Below are 17,739 nucleotides of genomic sequence, written 5' to 3'. Positions count from 1 at the left end.
TACTTCCGGTTATAGTCAAACTGGCGGACATGAAACATCATTATTTTACTTTAATATTCAACTTAATTTCAAAATGTAAAGAAACTGGTTTTTTTTTGTGCTGGTCAGTTACCATTTGGTTTTGGCTTTAAGTTATCTTCTAAACCACCTATTGTATTCTATAGATAATGATTAAATACAAAGCTAACACTTCCGGTATATAAAACCAATTTGGAGTAAATTTCAAAGATGAGTCCTCAGTCCATATCTTCGAAATAGAGCTATTATTTGGATAGATTGATGAAAATAAGATAAAATCACTGTAGCACTAAAACATCTTTAAACGTACAGATCATTTATGGCCGCAAATATTCACAATCGGAAAGCTGATTTTCCTCATTTACTAAGACAGCGGCGGTATTGGTTTTTACATCAATAATGTACAAGCTCCTGATAAGGTGAAGAGGCCTCACAAAGAGTTGTCCAAAGGGGTTCCAATGTTTCATATTTTCCCCGCCATTATAAGCGTCTGGAATAGTAAGCATAGAAACCAAATCTCAAGCTTGTTACTCATCCACACCCGCCATGGTATATTGCACATTTTACATGATGAAAAACATTAGACCGAGTCATTCAAATATCATCAATAAGTCTTTCCACTTTCAAAAACATGTTTTCTTGCTTCGTAAACCCTATCTGATAAGTTTGTTCGATCTTACTACAAAACCACGTATCGTTTTATCAATGGCATTATCAAATCCATATCTGGTGATGTTGGCTGATCAATCATCATTCTAAATCATTAAGTCACATCTTCAAACGCCATCCATGTCAACAACGAAGTTTCCTTTCAAGTAAACGTGCACTTGAAAGGTCACGGATAGATTATATCTAAGGCTTTTTCCACTTCCAAATACAAGCCAAAGTTCATCTGCCCCCATGTCACGGAATAATGACACAGCAATGACAGCAGCATCAGTATCGACTGTTCAAGTCATGAGTCAGTTAAGTCTGTGAATCACTGCATCAGACACATGTTTTTTTTTTGTATATTGATTCTATAGTATAAGCCTATTCATTTTAACATGGGGCTAAACTTGAAACACCATCATGTGGTGAATAACACAAAACATCCTCAGCATTTGTTGCTACAACTAACTCTTCCTCAAAATCTATTGAGCAAGCGCCTGTGAATAAAAACTAAAAAGTTCTTTCTTAATGTCGTCATCTCTCAGAAACCTTTACCAATTTTGAGATTTGTTTCGACTCTGGATTCGTCTTTGTATTCTCTTACCCCGAAGTGTATTTCTTTTTTCTTGTGGCAGCATTCAAACTACCGGTATTGTCTATATATGCATTCATCCACTGTTACAGTTTCAAGTTGTTTCATAACGAGTATGCTGATAGGGTATTATGCCCTTATCTTAAAAAGCATGAAACTATTATGATAAAGTCTTGGATGCATATGACAGTTGTAGCAACACATGTTCAGGATATTCTATCTTTACCGACGTGATGCGTTTCAAGTTAAACACCATATTAATACATATGTATTAAAAGGCTGACACTAGAATCATGCGGTGCATGTGTCTGATGCAGTGAAACACAAAATTAAACAAGTCATTATTCGAACAGTTGTTACTGATGATGCTGTCATTACTGTTTCGCTATTCAGTGACATAGGGGTAGACGAACTATGGATTGTGTTTAAGAGGAGGAAAAGCTTTGGATAAATATATATAAATGACCTTCCAAATGCACTCGCGATTAGGGATCACACACAAATATTGTGATCCATTTTCCGGTTGTGATACGGTTCTCTGTTTTCTTGAAAAGGGGGGAAAAGACTGTTTGGGAGACATTGATAGCATTTGAAGATGTGACTTTAACTTAAAGAATGATAATTGATCCGCCTAAATCACCGGTGTTTACTGTAAGATAGCAAAAAATAATCATATGGGGTTAGCATGGTTAACAAAGCAAGAAATATCTATTTACGCAAAAGGGTAGGTTAATTGAGGTTATCAACTTAGTCTAGTCTTTTCCAGCATGCAAAATGTACAATATACTAAGACACGTGTTTAGGGGACGAGCCTGAAATTGGCTCGTATGCTACCAAGTCCAGGCGCTAATGGATGACGACGGGACAAAGAGGATCACTTTTAAAAAACTCTTTCTGAGGGCTCATCATGTTGTCAGAAGCTTGCACATTGTGGATGTAAGAAAGGTTGTCACGGTTGTTTTTATGAGGAAAATCAAGTCTCCCGTGCCCTGCGTCTTGTGCATGTGGTGGTAACTGGGAATTTACAAGTTTTTTTTGCCAAATAGTGGTAATTTTTAAAAGGTTTAGTACTTAAGTGATTTTATTTTGATTAAATCAATCTATCCAAAGCTCTACATCGAACATATGGAGTGAGGACTCATCTTTGACATTTACGCCATATTGTTTTTTTTTTTACCGGAAGTGTTAACTTTGTATTTAAATATTAATTACAGAATATGATAAGTGGTTTAGAGGATAAATTAAAGCCTAAAGTTGATGACCACCACAAAAAAAACCCACTTTCTTCACATTTTGAAAAAAAAATAAATATCGAAATAAAAAAATGACATATTTATGTCCTCCATTTTGAATATTACCGGAAGAAAGGATTTTTAAGACATATATCTTATACATTGTATCCCTTGGAAGCATCAAAGAAATGTTACTGTACAATTTAATGATAGTAACAATACGTTAAAACACATTTCAATCCCTCTCCCTAAAAAATAAGCTTATTTTAGTCAATGTCCGCCATATTGGATTCTACCGAAAGTAGGGTTTTTAGAGACATTTTATCTATATAATATATCCAAAAGTATTACATAACAAAGGTTTGTACCAAATATTATTATAGCAGCATGCTGATAGATCCTTTTCACATACTGTGGATTCATTATTATTCGTGGGATACCAATTTCTCGTGGATTTCGTTGGTACAGGCAAACCACGAAATTTGATGTTCAACGAATGACAAATTTTACAAAGGCTTGTACTAGTATGCAGACTTCGGTAAAACCACGAAATCAAATATCCACGAATATGTAAGTTTCCCTGAATCCACGAAAATTGGTACCCACGAAAATAAATGAATCCACAGTACTAGCCTTCTATATTGGGCCGATTAAAGTATGATGTCCGCCATTTTTTATTTAACCGGCAGTGAGACATTTTTTTCAAATGCCTTCTTATCTGAAATAAAAGAGTAATATTTCAGGAAGGTCTATGCCAATGTGAAAATACGGATTTTTTGTGTTATTAATATTTGCTGTTACAAAATATTAGAAATTATTATAAATTAAGGAATGCATCTCCCTCATGCAAAGCTCTGATTCCTTTCACGAATTTGGCTATACTTTTTGGACCTTTTGGATTATTGCTCTTCATCTTTTATATAAGCTTTGGATTTCAAATATTTTGGCCACGAGCATCACTGAAGAGACATGTATTGTCGAAATGCGCATCTGGTGCAACAAACTTGGTACCGTTGATTTTATTCATGCTTATATCAGGATGTGCACAACTCGTCTGAAATATACTTGTGGCCGCCGGACTAAATGTGATATTCCAATACTAGACATTGTAACAAAAAGTGAGATTTTGAAAATTCTTCGAAAAAATACGATCCACTTAGAATACTTAGCCCGGTCACAATACGAACAAAGAAGCTCATACAGGATCTATGGAAAAGTGGATTGAATTGGGATAAACACGTTTCGGAAAACTCTAAGGATTACTGTAGCAAGCGACTTTGAGAAAGCGACACACAACGTATTTCCGAGATATTATTTCTCCGGTAATTCTATTTCGGAATAGTCTGGTAACAGCGCTTCTGTCTTCTGTTCTCCGATCTGACTGATTTCATTTTTTCGAGATCCGGGTCACGGTATCATAAATAAAGATGATAGTTAAGGCAATATGTACTACAACAACTGTTCAGCCAGTACATTAAATATACATATTCGTATTCCAAGGCGAAGTCACTGACAGTACGACGTCGACAATGGACAAGTACAATAAATCGGACGTTATGCTCCCGCGATAGGTTAACCAATAATGGCTAACGTGGAGAATCTCTTAGTATGGCCAGTCAACAATAGTTAATTTTCATTTTTAACCCTCTTCTGAAAAATCTTACGGGTCTAAGGCATCAGTGCTTTTATCCATTTTAAAGGTAATAACTACCTTTGTCCCTGTTATCGTGGCCCTAGTGGAGAATCTTTTAGTTTTGCTAGTCGGCAACAGTTCAATAAACCCCTTTCCCTTTGCTGACTGACTCGTACGTGTCTAGGGCATAAGTGTTAAGGGTCATTTTAGAGTCAATATCAACTTCTACCTCTGGTATAATTGTCGATGTGGAGAATCTCTTAGCTTGGCCAGCCGGCAATAGTTCAGTTCGAATTTGTTGTAAACCGGTATCCCATTTCCCCACTTTTAACCCTCTACTTACTTACTCATACGGGTCTAGGGTATAAGTGCTATGGGTCATTTTAAAGTCAATAAGTACCTCTTCCTCTGGTATCATTGCCTACGGGGACAATATCTTCGTTTGGCCAGCCGGCAATAATTCATTTCGAATTTGTGATATACTTGGGTACCCCCTCCTTATCCTTTCCTGACTAACTCGTATGGGTCTAGGGCATAAGTGCTATCGGCCATTTTAGAGGCAGTACCAACCTCTACCTCTGGTATAATGGTCGATGTTGAGAATCTTTTAGTTTGGCCAGCCGGCAATAGTTCAGTTCGAATTCGTTGTAAACCGGAATACCATATCCCCCCTTTTAACCCTCTACTGACAAACTCGTACGGGTCTAGGGTACAAGTGCTTGAAGCCATTTTTAAGGCAATAAGTACCTCTTCCTCTGGTATCATTGCCCACGTGGAGAATTTCTTCATTTGGCCAGCCGGCAATAGTTCATTTTCGAATTTGTGATATACCAGGGTACCCCCCTTATCCTTTCAAGACTAACTCGTACGGGTCTAGAGCATAAGTGCTATCGGCCATTTTATAGGCAATACCAACCTCTACCTCTGGTATGATGGTTGATGTGGAGAATCTCTTATTTTGGCCAGCCGACAATAGTTCAGTTCGAATTCGTTGTAAACCGGAATACCATATCCCCCCTTTTAACCCTCTACTGACAAACTCGTACGGGTCTAGGGTACACGTGCTCTGGGCCATTTTAAAGGCAATAAGTACTTCTTCCTCTGGTATCATTGCCCACGTGGAGAATCTCTTCGTTTGGCCAGCCGCCAATAGTTCATTTTCGAAATTGTGATATACCAGGGTACCCCCCTTATCCTTTCAAGACTAACTCGTACGGGTCTAGGGCATAAGTGATATGGGCCATTTTATAGGCCATACCAACCTTTACCTCTGGTATGATGGTCGATGTGGTGAATCTCTTATTTTGGCCAGCCGACAATAGTTCAGTTCGAATTCGTTGTAAACCGGAATACCATATCCCCCCTTTAAACCCTCTACTGACAAACTCGTATGGGTCTAGGGTATAAGTGCTATGGGCCATTTTAAAGGCAATAATTACCTCTTCCTCTGGTATCATTGCCCACGTGGAGAATCTCTTCGTTTGGCCAGCCGGCAATAGTTCATTTTCGAATTTGTGATATACCAGGGTAGCCCCCTTATCCTTTCTGACTAACTCGTACGGGTCTAGGGCATACGTGCTATGAGCCATTTTATAGGCAATACTAACCTCTACCTCCGGTATGATGGTTGATGTGGAGAATCTCTTAGTTTGGCCAGCCGGCAATAGTTCAGTTCGAATTCGTTGTAAACCGGAATACCATATCCCCCCTTTTAACCCTCTACTGACAAACTCGTACGGGTCTAGGGTACACGTGCTCTGGGCCATTTTAAAGGCAATAAGTACTTCTTCCTCTGGTATCATTGCCCACGTGGAGAATCTCTTCGTTTGGCCAGCCGCCAATAGTTCATTTTCGAATTTGTGATATACCAGGGTACCCCCTTATCCTTTCAAGACTAACTCGTACGGGTCTAGGGCATAAGTGATATGGGCCATTTCATAGGCCATACCAACCTTTACCTCTGGTATGATGGTCGATGTGGTGAATCTCTTATTTTGGCCAGCCGACAATAGTTCAGTTCGAATTCGTTGTAAACCGGAATACCATATCCCCCCTTTTAACCCTCTACTGACAAACTCGTATGGGTCTAGGGTATAAGTGCTCTGGGCCATTTTAAAGGCAATAATTACCTTTTCTTCTGGTGTCATTGCCCACGTGGAGAATCTCTTCGTTTGGCCAGCCGGCAATAGTTCATTTTCGAATTTGTGATATACCAGGGTAGCCCCCTTATCCTTTTCTGACTAACTCGTACGGGTCTAGGGCATACGTGCTATGAGCCATTTTATAGGCAATACTAACCTCTACCTCTGGTATGATGGTTGATGTGGAGAATCTCTTAGTTTGGCCAGCCGGCAATAGTTCTGTTCGAATTCGTTGTAAACCGGAATACCATATCCCCCCTTTGAACCCTCTACTGACAAACTCGTACGGGTCAAGGGTACAAGTGCTCAGAGCCATTTTAAAGGCAATAAGTACCTCTTCCTGTGGTATCATTGCCTACGTGGAGAATCTCTTCGTTTGGTCAGCCGGCAATAGTTCATTTTCGAATTTGTGATATACCAGGGAACCCCCCTAATCCTTTCAAGACTAACTCGTACGGGTCTAGGGCATAAGTGCTATGGGCCACTTTATAGGCCATACCAACCTCTACCTCTGGTATGATGGTCGATGTGGAGAATCTCTTAGTTTGGCCAGCCGGCAATAGTTTAGTTCGAATTCGTTGTAAACCGGAATACCATATCCCTCCTTTTAACCTTCCACTGACAAACTCGTACGGGTCTAGGTTACAAGTGCTATGGGCCATTTTAAAGGCAATAAGTACGTCTTCCTCTGGTATCATTGCCCACGTGGAGAATCTCTTTGTTTGGCCAGCCGGCAATAGTTCATTTTCGAATTTGTGATATACCAGGGTACCCCCCTTATCCTTTCCTGACTAACTCGTACGGGTCTAGGGCACTAGTGCTATCGACCATTTTATAGGCAATACCAACCTCTACCTCTGGTATGATGGTTGATGTGGAGAATCTCTTAGTTTGGCCAGCCGGCAATAGTTCAGTTCGAATTCGTTGTAAACCGGAATACCATATCCCCCCTTTTAACCCTCTACTGACAAACTCGTACGGGTCTAGGGTACACGTGCTCTGGGCCATTTTAAAGGCAATAAGTACTTCTTCCTCTGGTATCATTGCCCACGTGGAGAATCTCTTCGTTTGGCCAGCCGCCAATAGTTCATTTTCGAAATTGTGATATACCAGGGTACCCCCCTTATCCTTTCAAGACTAACTCGTACGGGTCTAGGGCATAAGTGATATGGGCCATTTTATAGGCCATACCAACCTTTACCTCTGGTATGATGGTCGATGTGGTGAATCTCTTATTTTGGCCAGCCGACAATAGTTCAGTTCGAATTCGTTGTAAACCGGAATACCATATCCCCCCTTTAAACCCTCTACTGACAAACTCGTATGGGTCTAGGGTATAAGTGCTATAGGCCATTTTAAAGGCAATAATTACCTCTTCCTCTGGTATCATTGCCCACGTGGAGAATCTCTTCGTTTGGCCAGCCGGCAATAGTTCATTTTCGAATTTGTGATATACCAGGGTAGCCCCCTTATCCTTTTCTGACTAACTCGTACGGGTCTAGGGCATACGTGCTATGAGCCATTTTATAGGCAATACTAACCTCTACCTCTGGTATGATGGTTGATGTGGAGAATCTCTTAGTTTGGCCAGCCGGCAATAGTTCAGTTCGAATTCGTTGTAAACCGGAATACCATATCCCCCCTTTTAACCCTCTACTGACAAACTCGTACGGGTCTAGGGTACACGTGCTCTGGGCCATTTTAAAGGCAATAAGTACTTCTTCCTCTGGTATCATTGCCCACGTGGAGAATCTCTTCGTTTGGCCAGCCGCCAATAGTTCATTTTCGAATTTGTGATATACCAGGGTACCCCCTTATCCTTTCAAGACTAACTCGTACGGGTCTAGGGCATAAGTGATATGGGCCATTTCATAGGCCATACCAACCTTTACCTCTGGTATGATGGTCGATGTGGTGAATCTCTTATTTTGGCCAGCCGACAATAGTTCAGTTCGAATTCGTTGTAAACCGGAATACCATATCCCCCCTTTTAACCCTCTACTGACAAACTCGTATGGGTCTAGGGTATAAGTGCTCTGGGCCATTTTAAAGGCAATAATTACCTTTTCCTCTGGTGTCATTGCCCACGTGGAGAATCTCTTCGTTTGGCCAGCCGGCAATAGTTCATTTTCGAATTTGTGATATACCAGGGTAGCCCCCTTATCCTTTTCTGACTAACTCGTACGGGTCTAGGGCATACGTGCTATGAGCCATTTTATAGGCAATACTAACCTCTACCTCTGGTATGATGGTTGATGTGGAGAATCTCTTAGTTTGGCCAGCCGGCAATAGTTCTGTTCGAATTCGTTGTAAACCGGAATACCATATCCCCCCTTTTAACCCTCTACTGACAAACTCGTACGGGTCAAGGGTACAAGTGCTCAGAGCCATTTTAAAGGCAATAAGTACCTCTTCCTGTGGTATCATTGCCTACGTGGAGAATCTCTTCGTTTGGTCAGCCGGCAATAGTTCATTTTCGAATTTGTGATATACCAGGGAACCCCCCTAATCCTTTCAAGACTAACTCGTACGGGTCTAGGGCATAAGTGCTATGGGCCACTTTATAGGCCATACCAACCTCTACCTCTGGTATGATGGTCGATGTGGAGAATCTCTTAGTTTGGCCAGCCGGCAATAGTTTAGTTCGAATTCGTTGTAAACCGGAATACCATATCCCTCCTTTTAACCTTCCACTGACAAACTCGTACGGGTCTATGTTACAAGTGCTATGGGCCATTTTAAAGGCAATAAGTACGTCTTCCTCTGGTATCATTGCCCACGTGGAGAATCTCTTTGTTTGGCCAGCCGGCAATAGTTCATTTTCGAATTTGTGATATACCAGGGTACCCCCCTTATCCTTTCCTGACTAACTCGTACGGGTCTAGGGCATAAGTGCTATCGACCATTTTATTGGCAATACCAACCTCTACCTCTGGTATGATGGTTGATGTGGAGAATCTCTTAGTTTGGCCAGCCGGCAATAGTTCAGTTCGAATTCGTTGTAAACCGGAATACCATATCCCCCCTTTTAACCCTCTACTGACAAACTCGTACGGGTCTAGGGTACACGTGCTCTGGGCCATTTTAAAGGCAATAAGTACTTCTTCCTCTGGTATCATTGCCCACGTGGAGAATCTGTTCATTTGGCCAGCCGCCAATAGTTCATTTTCGAATTTGTGATATACCAGGGTACCCCCCTTATCCTTTCAATACTAACTCGTACGGGTCTAGGGCATAAGTGCTATGGGCCATTTTATAGGACATACCAACCTTTACCTCTGGTATGATGGTCGATGTGGTGAATCTCTTATTTTGGCCAGCCGACAATAGTTCAGTTCGAATTCGTTGTAAACCGGAATACCATATCCCCCCTTTTAACCCTCTACTGACAAACTCGTATGGGTCTAGGGTACAAGTGCTATGGGCCATTTTAAAGGCAATAAGAACCTCTTCCTCTGGTATCATTGCCCACGTGGAGAATCTCTTCGTTTGGCCAGCCGGCAATAGTTCATTTTAGAATTTGTGATAAACCAGGGTACCCCCTTATCCTTTCCTGACTAACTCATACGGGTCTAGGGCATAAGTGCTATGGGCCATTTTAGAGGCAATACCAACCTCTACCTCTGGTATAATGGTCGATGTGGAGAATCTCTTAGTTTGGCCAGCCGGCAATAGTTCAGTTCGAATTCGTTGTATCCGGGATACCATATCCCCCCTTTGAACCCTCTACTGACAAACTCGTACGGGTCTAGGGTATAAGTGCTATGGGCCATTTTAAAGGCGATAAGAACCTCTTCCTCTGGTATCATTGCCCACGTGGAGAATCTCTTCGTTTGGCCAGCCGACAATAGTTCATTTTCGAATTTGTGATATACCAGGGTACCCCCCTTATCCTTTTCTGACTAACTCGTACGGGTCTAGGGCATAAGTGCTATGGGCCATTTTAGAGGCAATACCAACCTCTACCTCTGGTATAATGGTCGATGTGGAGAATCTTTTAGTTTGGCCAGCCGGCAATAGTTCAGTTCGAATTTGTTGTATCCGGGATACCATATCCCCCCTTTGAACCCTCTACTGACAAACTCGTACGGGTCAAGGGTATGAGTGCTCTGGGCCATTTTAAAGGCAATAAGTACCTCTTCCTCTGGTATCATTGCCCACGTGGAGAATCTCTTCGTTTGGCCAGCCGGCAATAGTTCATTTTCGAATTTGTGATAAACCAGGTTGCCCCCCTTATCCTTTTCTGACTAACTCGTACGGGTCTAGGGCATAAGTGCTATGGGCTATTTTAGAGGCAATACCAACCTCTACCTCTGGTATAATGGTCGATGTGGAAAATGTCTTAGTTTGGTCAGCCGGCAATAGTTCAGTTCGAATTCGTTGTATCCGGGATACCATATCCCCCCTTTGAACCCTCTACTGACAAACTTGTACGGGTCTAGGGTATAAGTGCTATGGGCCATTTTAAAGGCAATAAGTACCTCTTCCTCTGGTATCATTGCCCACGTGGAGAATCTCTTCGTTTGACCAGCCGGCAATAGTTCATTTTCGAATTTGTGATATACCAGGGTACCCTCCTTATCCTTTTCTGACTAACTAGTACGGGTCTAGGGCATAAGTGCTATGGGCCATTTTAGAGGCAATACCAACCTCTACCTCTGGTATAATGGCCGATGTGGAGAATCTCTTAGTTTGGCCAGCCGGCAATAGTTCAGTTCGAATTCGTTGTAAACCGGAATACCATATCCCTCCTTTGAATCCTCTACTGACAAACTCATACGGGTCTAGGGTATAAGTACTCTGGGCCATTTTAAAGCCAATAAGGACCTCTTCCTCTGGTATTATTGCCCACGTGGAGAATCTCTTCGTTTGGCCAGCCGGCAATAGTTCATTTTCGAATTTGTGATATACCAGGGTACCCCCCTTATCCTTTTCTGACTAACTGGTACGGGTCTAGGGCATAAGTGCTATGGGCCATTTTAGAGGCAATACCAACCTCTACCTCTGGTATAATGGCCGATGTGGGAAATCTCTTAGTTTGGCCAGCCGGCAATAGTTCAGTTCGAATTCGTTGTATCCGGGATACCATATCCCCCCTTTGAACCCTCTACTGACAAACTTGTATGGGTCTAGGGTATAAGTGCTATGGGCCATTTTAAAGGCAAAAGTTACTCTTCCTCTGGTATCATTGCCCACGTGGAGAATCTCTTCGTTTGACCAGCCTGCAATAGTTCATTTTCGAATTTGTGATATACCAGGGTACCCTCCTTATCCTTTTCTGACTAACTAGTACGGGTCTAGGGCATAAGTGCTATGGGCCATTTTAGAGGCAATACCAACCTCTACCTCTGGTATAATGGCCGATGTGGAGAATCTCTTAGTTTGGCCAGCCGGCAATAGTTCAGTTCGAATTCGTTGTAAACCGGAATACCATATCCCTCCTTTGAATCCTCTACTGACAAACTCATACGGGTCTAGGGTATAAGTACTATGGGCCATTTTAAAGGCAATAAGGACCTCTTCCTCTGGTATTATTGCCCACGTGGAGAATCTCTTCGTTTGGCCAGCCGGCAATAGTTCATTTTCGAATTTGTGATATACCAGGGTACCCCCCTTATCCTTTTCTTACTAACTGGTACGGGTCTAGGGCATAAGTGCTATGGGCCATTTTAGAGGCAATACCAACCTCTACCTCTGGTATAATGGCCGATGTGGGGAATCTCTTAGTTTGGCTAGCCGGCAATAGTTCAGTTCGAATTCGTTGTATCCGGGATACTATATCCCCCCTTTGAACCCTCTACTGACAAACTCGTACGGATCTAGGGTATAAGTACTCTGGGCCATTTTAAAGGCAACAAGGACCTCTTCCTCTGGTATCATTGCCCACGTGGAGAATCTCTTCGTTTGGCCAGCCGGCAATAGTTCATTTTCGAATTTGTGATATACCAGGGTACCCCCCTTATCCTTTTCTGACTAACTCGTACGGGTCTAGGGCATAAGTGCTATGGGCCATTTTAGAGGCAATACCAACCTCTACCTCTGGTATAATGGTCGATGTGGAGAATCGTTTAGTTTGGCCAGCCGGCAATAGTTCAGTTCGAATTTGTTGTATCCGGGATACCATATCCCCCCCTTTGAATCCTCTACTGACAAACTCGTACGGGTCAAGGGTATAAGTGCTCTGGGCCATTTTAAAGGCAATAAGTACCTCTTCCTCTGGTATCATTGCCCACGTGGAGAATCTCTTCGTTTGGCCAGCCGGCAATAGTTCATTTTCGAATTTGTGATAAACCAGGTTACCCCCCTTATCCTTTTCTGACTAACTCGTACGGGTCTAGGGCATAAGTGCTATGGGCCATTTTAGAGGCAATACCAACCTCTACCTCTGGTATAATGGTCGATGTGGAGAATCTCTTAATTTGGCCAGCCGGCAATAGTTCAGTTCGAATTCGTTGTATCCGGGATACCATATCCCCCCCTTTGAACCCTCTACTGACAAACTCGTACGGGTCTAGGGTATAAGTGCTATGGGCCATTTTAAAGGCAATAAGTACCTCTTCCTCTGGTATCATTGCCCACGTGGAGAATCTCTTCGTTTGGCCAGCCGGCAATAGTTCATTTTCGAATTTGTGATATACCAGGGTACCCCCTTATCCTTTTCTGACTAACTCGTACGGGTCTAGGGCATAAGTGCTATGAGCCATTTTAGGGGCAATACCAACCTCTCCCTCTGGTATAATGGTCGATGTGGAGAATCTCTTAGTTTGGCCAGCCGGCAATAGTTCAGTTCGAATTCGTTGTATCCGGGATACCATATCCCCCCCTTTGAACCCTCTACTGACAAACTCGTACGGGTCTAGGGTATAAGTGCTATGGGCCATTTTAAAGGCAATAAGTACCTCTTCCTCTGGTATCATTGCCCACGTGGAGAATCTCTTCGTTTGGCCAGCCGGCAATAGTTCATTTTCGAATTTGTGATATACCAGGGTACCCCCTTATCCTTTTCTGACTAACTCGTACGGGTCTAGGGCATAAGTGCTATGAGCCATTTTAGGGGCAATACCAACCTCTCCCTCTGGTATAATGGTCGATGTGGAGAATCTCTTAGTTTGGCCAGCCGGCAATAGTTCAGTTCGAGTTCGTTGTATCCGGGATACCATATCCCCCCTTTGAACCCTCTACTGACAAACTCGTACGGGTCTAGGGTATAAGTGATATGGGCCATTTTAAAGGCAATAAGTACCTCTTCCTCTGGTATCATTGCCCACGTGGAGAATCTCTTCGTTTGGCCAGCCGGTAATAGTTCATTTTCGAATTTGTGATATACCAGGGTACCCCCTTATCCTTTTCTGACTAACTCGTACGGGTCTAGGGCATAAGTGCTATGAGCCATTTTAGAGGCAATACCAACCTCTACCTCTGATATAATGGTCGATGTGGAGAATCTCTTAGTTTGGCCAGCCGGCAATAGTTCAGTTCGAATTCGTTGTATCCGGGATACCATATCCCCCCTTTGAACCCTCTACTGACAAACTTGTACGGGTCTAGGGTATAAGTGCTATGGGCCATTTTAAAGGCAATAAATACCTCTTCCTCTGGTATCATTGCCCACGTGGAGAATCTCTTCGTTTGGCCAGCCGGCAATAGTTCATTTTCGAATTTGTGATATACCAGGGTACCCCCCTTATCCTTTTCGGACTAACTCGTACGGGTCTTGGGCATAAGTGCTATAAGCCATTTTAGAGGCAATACCAACCTCTACCTCTGGTATAATGGCCGATGTGAAAAATCTCTTAGTTTGGCAAGCCGGCAATAGTTCATTTTCGAATTCGTTGTATCCGGGATACCATATCCCCCCTTTGAACCCTCTACTGACAAACTCGTACGGGTCTAGGGTATAAGTGCTATGGGCCATTTTGAAGGCAATAAGTACCTCTTCCTCTGGTATCATTATTCACGTGGAGAATCTCTTCGTTTGGCCAGCCGGCAATAGTTCATTTTCGAATTTGTGATATACTAGGGTACCCCCCTTATCCTTTTCTGACTAACTCGTACGGGTCTAGGGCATAAGTGCTATGGGCCATTTCAGAGGCAATACCAACCTCTACCTCTGGTATAATGGCCGATGTGGAGAATCTCTTAGTTTGGCCAGCCGGCAATAGTTCATTTTCGAATTCGTTGTATCCGGGATACCATATCCCCCCTTTGAACCCTCTACTGACAAACTCGTACGGGTCTTGGGTATAAGTGCTATGGGCCATTTTGAAGGCAATAAGTACCTCTTCCTCTGGAATCATTATCCACGTGGGGAATCTCTTCGTTTGGCCAGCCGGCAATAGTTCATTTTCGAATTTGTGATATACCAGGGTAGCCCCCTTATCCTTTTCTGACTAACTCGTACGGGTCTAGGGCATAAGTGCTATGGGCCATTTTAGAGGCAATACCAACCTCTACCTCTGGTATAATGGCCGATGTGGAGAATCTCTTAGTTTGGCCAGCCGGCAATAGTTCAGTTCGAATTCGTTGTATCCGGGATACCATATCCTCCCTTTGAACCCTCTACTGACAAACTCGTACGGGTCTAGGGTATAAATGCTATGGGCCATTTTAAAGGCAATAAGTACTTCTTCCTCTGGTATCATTGCCCACGTGGAGAATCTCTTTGTTTGGCCAGCCGGCAATAGTTCATTTTCGAATTTGTGATATACCAGGGTACCCCCCTTATCCTTTTCTGACTAACTCGTACGGGTCTAGGGCATAAGTGCTATGGGCCATTTTAGAGGCAATACCAACCTCTACCTCTGGTATAATGGCCGATGTGGAGAATCTCTTAGTTTGGCCAGCCGGCAATAGTTCATTTTCGAATTCGTTGTATCCGGGATACCATATCCCCCCTTTGAACCCTCTACTGACAAACTCGTACGGGTCTAGGGTATAAGTGCTATGGGCCATTTTGAAGGCAATAAGTACCTCTTCCTCTGGTATCATTATCCACGTGGGTAATCTCTTCGTTTGGCCAGCCGGCAATAGTTCATTTTCGAATTTGTGATATACCAGGGTAGCTCCCTTATCCTTTTCTGACTAACTCGTACGGGTCTAGGGTATAAGTGATATGGGCCATTTTAGAGGCAATACCAACCTCTACCTCTGGTATAATGGCCGATGTGGAGAATCTCTTAGTTTGGCCAGCCGGCAATATTTCAGTTCGAATTCGTTGTATCCGGGATACCATATCCTCCCTTTGAACCCTCTACTGACAAACTCGTACGGGTCTAGGGTATAAGTGCTATGGGCCATTTTAAAGGCAATATGTACCTCTTCCTCTGGTATCATTGCCCACGTGGAGAATCTCTTCGTTTGGCCAGCCGGCAATAGTTCATTTTCGAATTTGTGATATATCAGGGTACCCCCCTTATCCTTTTCTGACTAACTCGTACGGGTCTAGGGCATAAGTGCTATGGGCCATTTTAGAGGCAATACCAACCTCTACCTCTGGTATAATGGCCGATGTGGAGAATCTCTTAGTTTGGCCAGCCGGCAATAGTTCAGTTCGAATTCGTTGTAAACCGGAATACCATATCCCCCCTTTTAACCTTCTACTGACAAACTCGTACGGGTCTAGGGTACAAGTGATTTGGGCCATTTTAAAGGCAATAAGTACCTCTTCCTCTGGTATCATTGCCCACGTGGAGAATCTCTTCGTTTGGCCAGCCGGCAATAGTTCATTTTAGAATTTGTGATATACCAGGGTACCCCCCTTATCCTTTCCTGACTAACTCGTACGGGTCTAGGGCATAAGTGCTAGAAGCCATTTTATAGGCAATACCAACCTCTACCTCTGGTATGATGGTTGATGTGGAGAATCTCTTAGTTTGACCAGCCGGCAATAGTTCAGTTCGAATTCGTTGTAAACCGGAATACCATATCCCCCCTTTTAACCCTCTACTGACAAACTCGTACGGGTCTAGGGTACAAGTGCTATGAGCCATTTTAAAGGCAATAAGTACCTCTTCCTCTGGTATCATTGCCCACGTGGAGAATCTCTTTATTTGGCCAGCCGCAATAGTTCATTTTCGAATTTGTGATATACCAGAGTACCCCCCTTATCCTTTCCAGACTAACTCGTACGGGTCTAGGGCATAAGTGCTCTGGGCCATTTTATAGGCAATACCAACCTCTACCTCTGGTATGATGGTCGATGTGGAGAACCTCTTAGTTTGGCCAGCCGGCAATAGTTCAGTTTAACCCTCTACTGACAAACTCGTACGGGTCTAGGGTACAAGTGCTAAGAGCCATTTTAAAGGCAATAAGTACCTCTTCCTCTGGTATTATTGCCCACGTGGAGAATCTCTTCGTTTTGCCAGCCGGCAATAGTTCATTTTCGAATTTGTGATATACCATGGTACCCCCCCCCCCCTTATCCTTTCCTGACTAACTCGTACGGGTTTAGGGCATAAGTGCTATGGGCCAATTTAAAGGCAATGATATAAATTGTTAATGTTAAGATTAATGACTGAGATTGGTCTCCGTAATTTTGAAGAATTATATGTCATTGAAATAGTACTTGACAGTTTTTATTTTTCTGTTGTTTTTATTTCTGCAATTAACTATGTTTCTATTTTTTCTGATCTGTTTAAATAGAAAATACTGTCTGTATTGTATGTTTTAGTTTCATGATTGGACAACGAACAACGAACAAATTATGGAATGCCCATATGACCATCAATTCTCTGTAATTCCTAAATTTCTATACTAGTATTCAATCATTTTTTTTATTTATTGTAGCTTACATTAATTCAACAATCACAAAATTTTAATATGAACTGTTTTTTACTTTATTTGTTTGTTGTAATGTCCCATTAAATTTCTTTATTTAATTATATTTATTTCAACTTGTTATTGCTTCAGTTTACATTATTTCTCTTATCACAGAATGTTAAAAGACCATTACTTTGTTTTATATTGATGGAAGCATTTGCATTGTTTTTATTACATTTACAATGTTATTTAAAGACGCAGACCTAGAAGTCCTTGAAGAAGACCAAAAGTTAATTTAGTAAACGCGGACCTCGAAGAAGACACCCATTGACATGCCTGTTTGAAGTAATATCACATATAAATAGGAACGTTATTTAATCATAGTTATCGTTCATAGTTTCTAACAACACTTCTTCGAACGCAAGTCATCTCATGAATATTATTGCCGGCTCATGAATATTATTGAAGGCTGGCCTCATGAATATTAACGCCGGCTGCTATCGACGGCTAGATCCACACTAGTGTCAGAAAGACATGTATAGCTGACAATCATTATACACACGTAATATAGTTTTTCTATTGCTTATCTCATACAAGAAACAGCCAAAACAATGAAAATTACATATTGACCAATGAACCATGAAAAAATAAAGTCAAGGTGACACGACAGATGACCCCTGCTAGACGAGACATTTAAATCATAAAATCATTTCA

This window comes from Mytilus galloprovincialis, chromosome 8 (assembly GCF_965363235.1).
Source record: "Mytilus galloprovincialis chromosome 8, xbMytGall1.hap1.1, whole genome shotgun sequence".
Lineage (NCBI taxonomy): Eukaryota > Metazoa > Mollusca > Bivalvia > Mytilida > Mytilidae > Mytilus > Mytilus galloprovincialis.
The sequence above is the reverse complement of the archived record's forward strand: the minus strand, read 5'-3'. Positions refer to the sequence as shown.